At 38.6% G+C, this 14,742-nt stretch overlaps 1 pseudogene; it reads left to right on the forward strand.

Annotated features, from left to right (window-relative positions):
- Positions 1 to 1,069: 1,069 nt before the first annotated feature.
- On the forward strand, positions 1,070 to 13,373 carry LOC122667120 (annotated as a pseudogene).
- The last annotated feature ends 1,369 nt before the right edge of the window (positions 13,374 to 14,742 follow it).

Here is a 14,742-nt window from a genome sequence, read left to right on the forward strand (position 1 = left end):
AAAATAATTTAATTAGATAGTATTAGTGCTAGTATAATACAAGTTGTTATACAATACATTTGTGGTGTACACAAATGATAAAAAAAAAACAATTTACTCAGATTTGGCTTCTTTCCTCTCCCATTATAGTGCTATCCACCAATGTAAGAGTTGTATAAAGCATCATGTGGTAGCTTTTCTTAAATAGTAGACAAGAAATATATTTTTTTAAATCTCAAGCTCTCTTACGAAACCAACATGAAACTATTATTTCCCATAAAGGTTTTTAGTGTAACTGGATGAATTGTCCTGAACTGGAGATATATTTTCAAAATTTGAACTGGAATAAGAAAAATTGACCAAATCCCGTTCCAACTTAAATCCATTCCCAAAACCAATATTTGAAATTGGTCATAATGCATTTTGTTATTCATTTCTTATTAATTTTTCATCATTGAGTCAACAAAACCAATGAAAATTACCCAATTATAAAAATAAAAAAAACGTTTGTTTCTTCATTCTAATTTCAATTCATACGATTTCGATTGATTCTAACCAATTATGTACAAATTCTAAGTGATTGTGATTTGATTTGAATCAAAATCGAGGGAGGCAGTAGTACCAATACACTATTTATGAGCCAAACATACCAATACACTATTTATAAAATCGAGGTGGGTTTAGAGTTTGGACAGATCAGCAGTTCAGTTGAGTGAGAATTGCACCCAAACGAACCCTACCAGTAACGGTGTGAGCAAAATGCGAAAAAGTCACTCTAGGTCATAGGTACTTATTAAGCAAGTAAGGTTAAAATAGTCATTTGAGGAAATAGGTATCAAACAAATATCAGAGGAACCCGAGGTAAAGAGGAAAAGATATCAAACGCAATCTTCTTTTTATATATTGGCGAACCAAACGCAACCTTAAACATTCTGTGGCGTAGTGTGTACAGTAAAGGCTTCGCGTCTAGCACAACGGAGTACAGTTGAGACTTGAGAGAGAGAAAATAGGAAAGACAAAGCGAAGCAAGAAGGTAAAGAAAGAAAGGAAAAAGGGAAAGGCAAAAGGAAAAGGGCGGAAAAAAAAAAGGGCGGGGGGAGAGGAGAGGCACTTCTCTCTATGCGTGCGTCTCGTAGGGTAGTCAAAAAACCACATAGCGAAACCCGACGACTCACCGCTTAAATCCACTGTTGATTCTGCAACCTAGGCCGCCTTTTTTTTTCTTTCTTGTAGTTTCGATTTTCAACTACGCTCCCAGTGTTTTAGATGCGAGGAAGATGAACAACTCCAAGTTCCAAATATTCGACTCTTTTCCGGCGTAGTTGGAGCAATTTCTCATGGCTAAGCGAGTTTACCAAGCCTGGAAAGGAAATAATGTAAGTATTTGCGTTTCTATGTCGAGTTTATCAAGTCTGGAAAGGATACAATGCCAAGTATTTTGCGTTTCTATGTTGTTAGTGGATTTTCACTAATTTTTTTTTTTAATCTGTGATAGAGGTGGTTAGTGGTGGGTTTTGTTCGATTTAGCTGTATTTGAATTGGGTTACCCTGGATTTGGCCTTTCTTTTTTTTTTTTTTTTGGGGGGGGAAGGGTGGGTGTGGGTAGCTAAAGTCTAAGACTTGGGTAGGTTTTGATTTTGGTAACCTTTTGAAGCGTTTGATATGTTGAGCCTACCATTTGTTTATTTTGGGGTTTACTTAAGTTCACTTCTGCTTCTTGTATTCCGAATGAAGGTATCTATTTGTGCAACTCTGCGGAGTGAATTGTCATTTGAGTTAATGTAAAGTTTGTTGGATGCTTTCTATCATTAATGATCATCAAGTACATAGGACAGTAGAGTTTGTTACAAAGCTGTTGGCAGGTGGCAGTGCATCAGCAGACTGATTTTTTATTTTGAAGCTGAGATGTAAGGTCTGGTGATAGCATCCACATCCTTGGGCTGTGAGCTACTTATTTGAGACTGAGTTGTCAATGAACTGGATAGTGGTCAATAAGACTAATCTAATTGGGAGGGTGGAAATAGATTCCCACTCCTTACTATAAGTTTAAAGATTATGGAATCTGTCTCTTCCAGATATTGTCTTCAATTATAGATTTTTGCAGAATTTCTCTAGTGATTTTTTTCTATATAAGGGCACTAGTCTGTGGAATTTATTTCCTGCTGAATAGGACATGGTCTTTTAACATTAGGACAAGTTGGGTAACAATTTTTGCAGGGAAATGAAACTGATTACTGTTTACCGCTTTCATCTAGGATAAGTGGAGCTATAAGTATTTTTATAGAGTTTATAATTTATAATTGGTAGAATTTAAATATTTCCTTCTGCATCTAAGGTTCAGTTGCTTATGAGGAATTAGCATGGTACACCTCTACACGGAGAGAAAAAAATTGTACGTAGAGCAGCATATGGTCAGAGAACCAGGTTCTGGGAGTAAGAGGTATTGTGTTGTGCCACTTGGCCCCATACTTTCCCAGATAACCGTTCCTTGTTGACTTTGGCTCAGCCAAGTGTTGATATCATATTGAATTTCATTTGTGCCCTGTTGGCTGCTGGTTGGTTTTTAACTTTTATATGTTGATATGATATCAGTTGAGTACTCCTGTTGAAAGAGTGGTTAAAGGATTAAAACCCCCCTTGTTTCTCAATATTGTCCTTCCATTACTTATTTCAACTCTCTTCAGGTTGGGTAGTAAATAATGTGATAATCAATGCAAGGGGGCAATATAGTGAACTTCAAAAAAACTCATTTCTTAATCTGTGAGATGGGCAAAGAATTTGGGACAGCCAAAATGGAAAGGAGGACTGTTTAGGACTAACCTTTTAAGGCAACTATTGAGACTATCAGACTACAATGAAAGAACTATGGAAGATCAAAAGGGATGCAGTTCTAGATAGTGATAAAAGGTTTGATGATCTATTGTATAATTCAGTGTATTGCCTTGGATAGAGTGGAGTAGTGGAGATTGGAGCGGGACTTTAAAATTAATAGTAGATGGTTGGTACATTTGTTAACCGACTTTTTTACGTGAGAAAGAATACCAGACTTGGGTATGTTTTACGTTCACGAGTTGACTCTCTCAAGTCATATATAAGTGCTTAGGTGAGTTGTCTATTTTTGAGCGTCCCCACTATATCACTGGATGGTAGTATACCCTCTGCAAGGAGAAACTTTGATCCATCTAGTCCTATTATTGAAAGGCTTCATATTATAGTGTACAGGAGTAGATGGTTTTAGTATGATCCCAATTTTCCCCCAACATCTATTCCCTTATCAATGAATCCCAAACACCATCCCCACCCCCCAGTTGGCCGCTGGGAAGAGTAATTGTCAGCATTATCTTGCCTATTAATCGCATGGAAAAGTATGCTGGAAGTGTTAACAGAAGTTCTCTTTCTAATCTTGGTTTTTAACATTCTGGTTGAACTGTACCTGTCTAGTGATGGAAACATTTGGCTCCAAAGGGAAGGGTTTATTAGGCTCAGCTGCATATGCTTAATGTTGCCATCCTCTGTGAATGTCTAGGATAGAAACTCTAGTTTGTATTGGAGTTGAAATCATGGAAAATTGTGGATGTTCATGGGAACATTGTAAAAGTTATGGAAATTATAAGGAAATTTGAAGCATTCTAGAAATGATATGATAAGCATAAATTCACCTATATAGGTCCTTGCGTATGGGAAAAAACCCTACTTGTCATAAGAGAAAAGAAAAAAGAAAAGGAGACAAAAGATCATTTATAATCGTTTACACAGATTAAAAAAAAACTGAAACCTTAGAATTTCAAGATCAATACTTACAATTGTTTTCAAACACTAGAGGAGTGATTTAATGTCTTCTTAAGGAGTAAGCATTTAGGCATGGGGTGTAACCTCACAAAGAGGCCTTATTTTCAAATTTAACGGGAATCTATATCTGTCCCGAAGCAAGCTATAGCTTGGTGGTAAACCGAGCTGCACTTTTACTTGTGTGTAAGTCTAATTTTCTTTAATAATGTGATATAGCTCTCATACACTGATAGCCTTCTGGTCCAGATTGGTTAACTCAGACAATTGACATGTAAACCTTGGGCCAAAATTACTAAGACTCTTGGAAGATTTTTAGTCTGGTTCGTGGCAACAGATTAAAAAAATATATATATTTTACATATTGAATATGTTAATTTTTTTAAATTTTGTAATTTCTATGTACACTAATCATTTGAGTGAAGATAGCCCAAGCCACAGGAGCTAAAAATAGCTTGATTAATGTTAAGGATAAGCATTGTGATGCGGATCCATGGTTCGAAAACCCGAATCGGATCGCTTACGGGCCTACCCAAGTGTTAGATAACTAGAATCATAAGCACAAATGGCAAAACAGTAAATATTGCAGTTGTATAGGAGCAATGGCAGAATGGTAAATGATGAAAGTAATGTAGTCCTAGGTTGGTTAGGGACCAACTAGGAGCCAGTACAAGAGGATCTGCTATGAACAGGCAGTCTGATTGGGTCAGAATAAGGATTTAAGTCAAAATTAGGGTTAGGGTTAGGTTAGAGTTTGAGGTGATGGTTATGCTAGGCAGGTGAAGGGGAGTCTATCAGTAAAGGTCCAATGATGGTTTGATAAGCGGAGTGTGAAAATTAGAATGGCAGCAAGTTAGGGTTTTGGGTCTTTGAAAAGAGTGAAGTGAGGGGATCTAGGGTTTAGAGGGGGAATGTTGGTAAGGGCTTCAGGTTGAGTTCTCCAAGTGTAGAGAGGGTCACTCGGCCACGTTTTGGTGACCTGATGATGGCTGGATAGTGCTGGACAGGAATTTCGGGTTAATGGGGGGAGTGGTGGAATCTAGGGTTTAGAGGATTGGATGGGAGCAGAAGTGTGGATCGAGTGGAGGGGCTTGGCTAGGGATGCTGTGGGTTGAATTTGGTGTCAAACTGATGGAGGGTTAGGTCTGGGAAACAGTAAAAACCAAAAGGGGAAATTAAGGTTGGATTGTAGAGGATGAGAAGAAGAAGTAAGGGGATGGGGATTGCTGGCACACTTACTTGTAGTGGCAGGGAACAATTGGCAGCAGCAGAACTCGAATAAAAATAGCAGCTTGAACAGAAAACCAGAAGGAGAGCTTGTATGAACCACCCGGGCTTCACACGGCAAGGTGTCGATTGGATCACACACCAATCCCACCTGCTTTGATCAGACAAAAAGCAATCTTCACAGTGGAAGAGAAATAGCAGCAGCTTCCACAAGCAATTCAATTTCAAAAAGTGGAGAGTAATGAGCTCCACAATTTCTATTGATTTAGGGCTTAAAAGCCTTACACCTATTCAGCCTAGGAGTCTAACCACCCCTAGCCAACTTAACTAGTCCACTCTCCTCTCTAAATCGTGGGAGTATGGTGTGGACCTTAAAAAAGAAAAGAAAATTACATAATAATAAAAGGGGGTGACTCAAGTCACTTAAATTGAACTACTGGTTCAACCAGGTTAGGCCGGTTCAATTTCAAAACATTAAAAACTTAGCCTTAGCTAGCATACCTTATTTGTGCCCATCATTCCATCTATAAATAAATAAAGGTCTGTGTCATTCTAACAAGCCAATCTATTCTCCTAAACTTGGTAATTCGGTATTAAAACTCAATATTATGGGTACTTTTTTTTTTGTGCTACACAAAGAAGTCAGCCCTACAAAGTCTCTACTTTGACCTCCCAAGGCTGAGCATGGCCACCTGAGATGTGCCGCCTTCACTTACCCTCTGACTCACTGATCACACTATGGTCTTGCGCCATAACAACATTCCACCAGCCACCAGGCCCTCACCGACCACTACCAGGTGCTACAACTAGATGGAGAGATGAAGCCCCGTCGTCCCATTTTCTATTCCTTTACTTTGCTGATTTGCTGGTTCTTCCAATTCCATTACAGTGCAGGAAAGTCCTCATGCCTACCCAGCTGAGACTTCTCTCTTCAAGAATACTCGTTCAAGCCACAAGGTGAAAGGGCAATAATAAATAAATGAGGTTAAATTTTGGCATCTCTTTATGCAGCAAATAAACCCTTGGTAATCATAGGCTCTTGGATATCAGATGAGTTATGGGATAAGCTCTAGCATATGTATGCTGAAATGAGCATATGTATGCATTATTTCAGCTGTTATCAGATATATGACTAAACTAACACATTTCATGTCTGTGGGGCCATAATTTTTTTCTGAAGTGCTTTAGAATAAAATGAAAAACACACAAAAAAAGTTGATTTAATGTGTTGGAAGTTCAACATTTGAGTTTCTGACTGTGGAAGACCCAAATATGAGAGTATGGAATGTCTCTTTTACATTGCATTCTACATAAAACTTCGGTTTTATTTAGGACAGTTTTTTTTAATCTCGTTGGCTTAGTATATCCTGTTAATTCATCAAATTATGAACTAGTATTCCAAAAGTTGGAGACTGGAAATTGCTTCACTTTTTACAGTGGATCTCAAATTATTAATATTCATTGCTTTGTTGACATGAGAGAAGGCATTGATTGCAAGGATTTATTTTTGTCTTGTTCATGTGAAACTGGTAGATATTCTCTCTTTAGTGTGAGTTGGGATCTTATCCTGAAGTTTTAAATGCCTCGTCTTGTGTCCCGGGGGAAAAATAGAGATGTCTCCTACGTTACCTGTAATATGTGGAAGTATCGACGTAATTTCATAGAGTCATTCGGTCTGAATGCTACATGAAGAACATAAGCCAGATGACGGAACGGGGAGACCTAGGATGTAGAAGATCATAACTTGAGTGATTCTCTAGCAGTTGCTACTCTTTTTTGAGGATCTTTTTTCTTCCTCTTTCTCTGTTTCTGGGGATAGTTTTATTCCACCCAATTGGTATATTTCTCACATGTTTTTTGATTGCATTGCACATTGCTCTTGAAAAAGATGGGGCCTTTTCCCAGGACGGGGACATGCCTAATAGGGATCACTATTTTATTCAACTGCAGAACTGCGTAGTAGATGCCTTTGGTAGAAATGCATCTAAAAAATATGGTAATTCTGCTAGTGGAAAAAAGGTCAAGTGACCAAGGCAATGATAATGCTGGGATGTGTAAAGTGAAAGAGAATTAAGGAGTACATCATGTGATCATGACCATAAAATTTTGAATGCATTGAACTATTATTATAAAATTGTTGGACTTGCTGTTACCCTTCAAATTTGACGGTCTTGAATATATTAGTATCTTCAGTTTGTATTTATTTATTTATTTGTGAGTGGCTACATAGAGATTGTAAGCATTCATAAATAAATTTGTCTAGGGGCTGTAAGAGTAGAAAGGGAGACGTCTGGCTGGCCATAAAAGAATATTTTTGAGGAGCCTTGGAGCATTGTTCATTTTAGATGAGTTATAGTCCCCAGGTTGATGGTTTCTGATAGTCCCAGAAATGGTTATTCATTTCTCTATCAGATCAGATAACTCCAAATCATGCAAATAACACAATGGTTGGAGGGATTCATGGGTGAAGTAATAATGGGATCTCATTCAGTGACAGAAATTGAGCTTTTGGGATGCCTTTAGGTGGTAGTTAAGACTTATCCAGAGTTAGGAGGCCAGTTTATCTATGAATTGCAACAAGATTGAGTAGTGGCCAGTGGGTTGCCTGAAATTTCAAGGATTGATTAGTGTAATCAGAGCGTTAATGATATGAATGGAAGAAATTGATTCCCTCGTGTAATATGTCTTCCTTTTTTGGGGGGTTGGGGGGGGGGTACACGGCCATCTGAAATTGTCAGTATTCTTGATCTTGCTTGCTGTCAAAGTCTCAGGTGTATTAGTGTGATGAGATAGCAGCCCAGTGGATCAAAATCTTCTTTCTTGATTATTCCAGCAGTTCTGCTATATGATTCCCATTCCTTCCTTTGTGGACCCTATAAGTCTATAACCCATGAACTTTATCTTACTTTCCTAACCATCTATCTTTAGGGAAATCAAAGTAAGAGTGTTTGATTTCTAAGATCTCCAAGTTTGAAGATATGCACTGCTTAATTCTTTGACTGCAACCTTTCAGAACCTCTTTTTTTTTTTTTTTTTTTTTTTTGGGGGGGGGGGGGTGTGTGTTCAAAAAGGAAAGAATTAAAACCATAAGCCTTTCATTTTAGGGTGTAAAATAATTTTATACCATGATTATATTTCAGATAGCATAGTTATTAAAACCAGAGCAGACAACAGGAGGGCTGGTTCTTGAGTCATTGTTTCTATCAGTTGGTTGACTCATACTAGTGAATATGTTAATGTTATATTGTTATGTCCATAATCAAGTGTATGCTGATTACATCTAGATAAGTTTTCATTGTCAATTCATCAAAATATGTTAAATACATGAAAACATTCCTCAAAGAAATTATGGGATGCCTAGATCCAAAAGCAGTGGCAAGGTTGCAAATTGGATGGCAAGGGTAACTCTCTCTCTGGGCTAACAAACCTATATCTGCCACTTGGCATCCAAAAGATGTAGCATGTTGCTCACACATTCCTCTGTCCTGACTGGAAACTTAATGCTGTTAGCTATGTAGTCGATTGAGTTATGAAAATGGTTGAAACGTCAATATTTTGAGAAATGATTTGAATGGTAGAAAATATAAGGGGAGATGTCCTTAGACAGTGGGCTATATAGCTGGAAAGGGCCACAAAGTTTGACATGTGGCTAATCCATTCTACCAAAAAAAAAAATCCATAGGTCCTCCCTATCCAACAGTAAGAATGGCCCCATCAACCCTCTACGCTGGTTAAATAATATAGCCAATTCAAGCAAATGATGCTTGTTGGGCCACCGGCTAACACCTTTCCATGGGTGACCTAGAGAACATCTTCTCACATTTTTGTGTGGTTGGTTCTGTAGAGATAGTACAACCAAGAATTCAAAAATAGAAAGATCTGATTACAACATGTAGACCTCTGTCCACAAAATAAAAATAAAAAAAACCTCCAACTGAAGCATGTGTTTCGAATTAACCCAAATAAACTGCTATTAGCACTAGGTGTGAATCCTAGGGGTGGCTATAAATCTGATAAATCCTGATCTGGGTCAGACAACATGCCATGTTGATGGCTATTTGTCCCTAGAGCTGGCCTGAACCTGGATTTCAGGCAATGTCACATGTTCACTTATGACCAAAAACACTGAATTTTAATGCATGTGTAACTCACAAAATATATTGTTTAGTATAATTATGAGTGTAATTAATGCTAGACATGCTATTTTAAATATTTGATTTCAAGATCAAATAACAAAACTCTTACCAACCAAGCTAATACTTGCAGTGTTGCTTAAACAAACTTATTATTTATCATATGATGATATTTCAATTTTGGACAAACTGGGTCATTACGCTTAAATTTTCAAATGCCTATCCTGACCAAGTTTTGAATTCTGGATAGATATCCTTGTCTGAACCTAGATTTTGGACAACATATTCTTTTCCAAGCCTACCTTAACCAGGCCAGACAGATTCTACCAGACAGGTCAGTTGAAAGATTTAACACCCCTATTGGACCCCACTGATGTAGAAACGCTTGCTGTCCTGTTCTTCTTGGCCACAAAATATGAAGGCGGGTCAGTTCATGTCTGGTCGTTAGAAGGACTTTAATCATTGCTCGAGCATTCATGCATCAGAGCCCATGTTTTTACTATGTAATCTGATAGAGGTTAGTGATTTCAGTTGGACAAAACGTGAGGATGAATTAACTACACATTGCCTTTTTTTATACAAGTGCTTCTGTATCATTAGGGAAGATTGCCATGTCATTTATTTGGAGGGTTAGTAAAAATGCTTGTGAATGGCTTTTATTCCCTTGTGTCTGATAAGGGAGGGCAAAGTGCTTGGAGTCTTTTAACTTATTAGTGTGTACAGTGGCTTGTATAAAAGTGCCATTGGAGCTGCTTCCATCTTTGTCCACAATGGTGTCGATGTCATTGTTTCTTCTGATGTAGTTGCTTTTGTTCAGCATTGCAGTTGTCAAATCCTTGATGTGGGTTGATTTCCAAAGTTGTTTCCAGGTATTGGTTTTATACAAAAATGAATTTGGGAAAAGTCAATGACCATGTCAATTGGAAGTGGGAGTTTGGTAATTGCAGTTCATTGCAGCCTTTTGTTCTTCTCTTGGCTCTTTGCTTAAACAAATTGCCTTCTTGTTCTGTTTGTTCAGAATGGAGGCCAGAGCTCGTTTCATCCTTTTCTTCTTTTGTACAGTAGCATGCTTCTTGTTTTGTGATTGAGGCTAGGAATTGCTTGTTATGGGGCCCTCCCTTTTCTTATATGACTCTTTATACACGAAGACCTGCTACAGTTGGAAGCTGTGATTTATGGTAATTTCAGTAAGAGAAAGGCAATCAATATTTTCGTACATGCCATCCTTCATTATTGTTTATTTAATTTTAAATTCCTTAGTTATCAGAAAAGATCTGCTCTATATGTTTAAAGACATGGGTTTATCACGAGCTAATTCTCTTATTATGGACTCTGTGATAAAGTATTACGTTATCTTGCATTTTTTTTTGCCTTCTCATTTTTTCTTCCTTCCCCTTGCAGACGTTCATCTTTTGTGGGAGGTTGATATTTGGACCCGATGCCAGGTCACTGATTGTCACCATACTCCTTATACTCGTTCCCGTCATTATTTTCTGTGCGCTAGTGGCGAGGCATCTTCGCCATTCCTTTTCACCATACAATGCAGGATATGCAATTCTGGCTGTAGCAATTGTCTTCACCATCTATGTTAGTCCCCTGACTCCTAACTTGTTTCGCAGTTCGTGTATTAGTAAACTATCTAACAAGATATCTCAAGACGTCTGAGTATGCATGGCTTGCTTGTTGGTTCTTATATGATCACCACTCAACACCTGGTTGTTCTTCGGGTTGTAAGCTTCTCTGCTGTGTTCTCCAACTGAAAACAAGCTCTTGGTGTGGTCTTGCCCAAACTTCCCCCTATGGCATTATATATGTATTCAATGGGTTTTTGTAATCCTTAGTGATTATATGCTCCGTCCAGTACTATAATTTCTATGTTGTTTATTATACTTATTATTGTTCATTTCTTTCAAATACTGTTGTAATTAATGCTTCTTTGGTGGTTATAGGTATTGATGCTTCTTCTTGCCACCTCAGCCCAGGACCCAGGTATTATTCCACGTGCGTCACACCCGCCTGAGGAAGAGTTCTGTTATGAATCTTCGGCTTCGGTTGATGTTGGTGGAAGGCAAACTCCAAGTCTACAATTCCCTCGCACCAAAGAAGTTGTGGTTAATGGCAGAGCTGTGAGGGTGAAATATTGTGATACTTGTATGTTGTATCGTCCTCCCCGGTGCTCTCATTGCTCAATCTGTAACAACTGTGTGGAGCGATTTGATCATCATTGCCCTTGGGTGGGCCAGTGCATTGGATTGGTATACTGTTTAACATGCAGGTTCTTTATTTTTTGTAGGTGTTACGTTTCTGTTGATACTTCAACACACACACACACACACAGGAAATTTCTGTGACCATGCTCTAGGTATGCTCCAATGTTGCAATCACACGAATTTTAGTCTAACCATTTGTTTTTCATGTGCAGCGCAATTACCGTTACTTCTTTATGTTCGTTTCTTCATCGACTCTTCTTTGCATCTATGTGTTTGCGATATCAGCATTGTACATTAAGGTACTCATGGATGACAATCATGGCACAGTTTGGGAGGCAATGAAAGAGTCTCCTGCAGCAGTGGTGCTCATGGCCTATTGCTTTATTTCTCTGTGGTTTGTTGGTGGTCTCACTGGCTTCCACTTGTATCTTATTGGTACAAATCAGGTCAGCTCCTCCACAAAACATGCAAAAATAAAAAATATATTTAGGCAAGTCTTGGTTTTCTTTATTTTATTCTTCCTTCGTTCTCATTATTCCTCTCCAAACCGAACTTTTGTTTGGTTTTGACCATGAAGTTTGTCTTTCAACAGAAGCAATGGCTTATAGGTATTTTGGGTGTCTTCGCATACTCTCACAATCCCTCTGCCTGGTCAACTTTGTAGCTCTTATGTTTTGGTGGTATAGCCTATCCAGAGCAGTATTGTTGCTACAACTAGGCAGTGGTTTTATTTGTGTTTGATGTAACTGGTGTCAGCTCTAGTTTCTCCAGCTGTCCCCCACACCAAGAGGGAGCAAAAAAAGATTAAATAAAGAGAACGTAAGATGGAGCAGCTGTCCTTTATCTCAGAGGCCCAATACCTATTTTCTCTTTCAGATAGGCCTTTTTTTGGGAGGGGGGGTCTTGAGTGGCCATGTCACAAGGTTCAAATGAACTGGATTCTTTCTGCTTGTTACCTGATAATTTTGGCTGTGGCCCACCTAAGATTTGGCTCCTTAAGATCCAGTGCTTTAACTTCACAGTACTGTACTTGTTTGAAACAGTTCTTGAAATGTTTGGACTTTGTGAACCCATGTCTGTTTTTTTTTTCTTCTACTGTTGCAGCTTCTTAGCTGTTGTCACTATAATTTTTTCAGACAACGTACGAGAATTTCCGGTACAGAGCTGACAGCAGGCAAAATGTCCACAACCGTGGTTGCTTAAATAATTTCTTAGAAGTTTTCTGCACCAAGATAAAGCCTTCGAGGAACAATTTCCGTGCTTTTGTACAGGAGGAAGTGCCCAGACTTCCAATGGCCCGTACACGTGATGTGGAAGTGGAAGATTCAGGTGGAAACCCACGTGCTAAGGTGGAGGATGATCTAGAGATAGGTGGGGATCTAATGAAGATCTCCCAGCGCCGTAACTTCGAAGAATTAGATGAAGATGTTCGTGGCAGAGGCCGCAACGGTCAACGTCGTGATACTCCAGAAGCTGACTTTGCGTTGGATTCAGATCAACAAGCTCCTGCTGTTCGATCAGAGGCTCGCCCCTCAAGTTGGAGTAGGAGGAGTGGGAGCTGGGATATATCACCTGATATTCTTGCCATGAACTCCGCAATCACCGAAAGGCAGAAATTATAACACACAAAAGGAATCACAGCAGTAAGGAACTTCTTATTTTGGCTGATTCTTTTGGCTTACATGGGCGCGTATGCATTGAATGGATCAATGTTCATATCTGAGTTGTGATGGACCCAATTCAGTTCATGGTTGGTGAAAATGCGATTGCTTTGACAATTACAGATGCGCCCATGGAAATCAAATTAATTCCTCTTTTATAAATCATGTATACATATATGTAGGGGATGACCATGACCTCTTCCATTTGTTTTAGGGGCAGGAGTGTGTTTGTAACTACGGGGCGGTCTAGGGTATAAAAGAAATCCGATGTTTTCTTCTTTTGTTCCTTCTTTTTAATTCTCTGAGATGACATTGTTTAAGTTTGATATTGTTGGTTTGTGAATCTTTGATGGGTGGCTTGATTCTTTTTGTGTAAATTATCACCCTTATTAGTTATTATGGATGTGATAATGCCATAGTTCTCTTCATGGGTCTATACACCTTTTTCAAGCTAACCAATGGTCAGGGTATGGGTGCATTACTTAAAACAGGAGCAAGCATTTTTTGCCATGCTGACCTCTCTATTCTCCTTCATCTCTCACAGGATATATAAGCTGTGCTTCATGATGAGCATCAAATGGGATGGTTTGTAGTATTTTGAAGTTATGGTTTACTGTAACCATTTTTAACCAGGTTTGCACTGCCACCTGACTAAAAGTGTAGATTGAGTCCTTCACTATCTACTATTTCTCATCCTTAACCCAACATCACCCAATCATTAGAAACCTAAACTTTAACCAAATCACACATGATATTTCCTCAATACCTGCCAGCATGATCTAAGATCTAATCCATCTGTATGTAAGCTAACTTTGTTGGGTTTGAGTGAGCCAGGTCAAGCCCAGAGGCATTAGTCTCTCAGCCCTGAATCCCATCTTCTTCAAGACTTCCTCAAGAGAATCTTATTTTTAAGTCAATTTGGTAAAAATTTAGGATATTTGGTGATACTAAATGAATAGTTTCTACGTATAATGGCCCATATTATTGAATTTGGTTATGAAACTGGAACATGACCAGACAATGTATTCCTGTTTTTTTTTCTATTTATTAAATTACAGGAATGGGTACACCTGTGGATGATCGAGAACTTTGGAGATTATGTGGACTGTGGAGCCATCTGGATTTCAAAAGGTGTGTACCCAGTGCATGAGGCTCTCGTCACTATGGAGTCGCTTTAGTTTTGCTTCGCAGAGAGGTTGTTTCCCTACTTGAACCTACGACCACTAGGTCGCAATGGAACAACTTTACCATGACACGGAGTCATCTGGATTCCAAGTAGGTTAAAATCAATGTTAAAGGGTTTTTGTTTTTAAGGAAATCGGGCTATTCTAGCATTGGAGGTGTTTTTAGAGATCATGATTGTAGGTCAAAGGTGCTCATTTGTTATGTGTCATGTATTCAGTAGGGATTGCGACTTTCTTGAAAGCTTTGGAAATTGTATGACAAAAGATTTTGACAAATTTTCAACCTAAAATAATTTGTGACGGGAGTTGGGATGATGCAACTCAAGTGGCTAACTGAGTATTTGTACTTTTGTTTAGGGAGACGGTTCTTTATTTGGCAGTGTGGCCCCTGAAACCAGCGTGGGAGCCAATCACAGCATTGGAACATCAATAAGGGTGGGAATTTTACATTTATAGGGGTGGGACTGTCATTTTGCTTTCTTTTATGTCTGGACGTAGGTGCCACATTGTCAGACAAGGTTCTTTTTTCCTTTTGTCAACACAATTTGTATTGACACATGGT

The sequence above is a fragment of the Telopea speciosissima genome, chromosome 7 (assembly GCF_018873765.1).
Source record: "Telopea speciosissima isolate NSW1024214 ecotype Mountain lineage chromosome 7, Tspe_v1, whole genome shotgun sequence".
In the NCBI taxonomy this organism is placed as follows: Eukaryota; Viridiplantae; Streptophyta; class Magnoliopsida; order Proteales; family Proteaceae; genus Telopea; species Telopea speciosissima.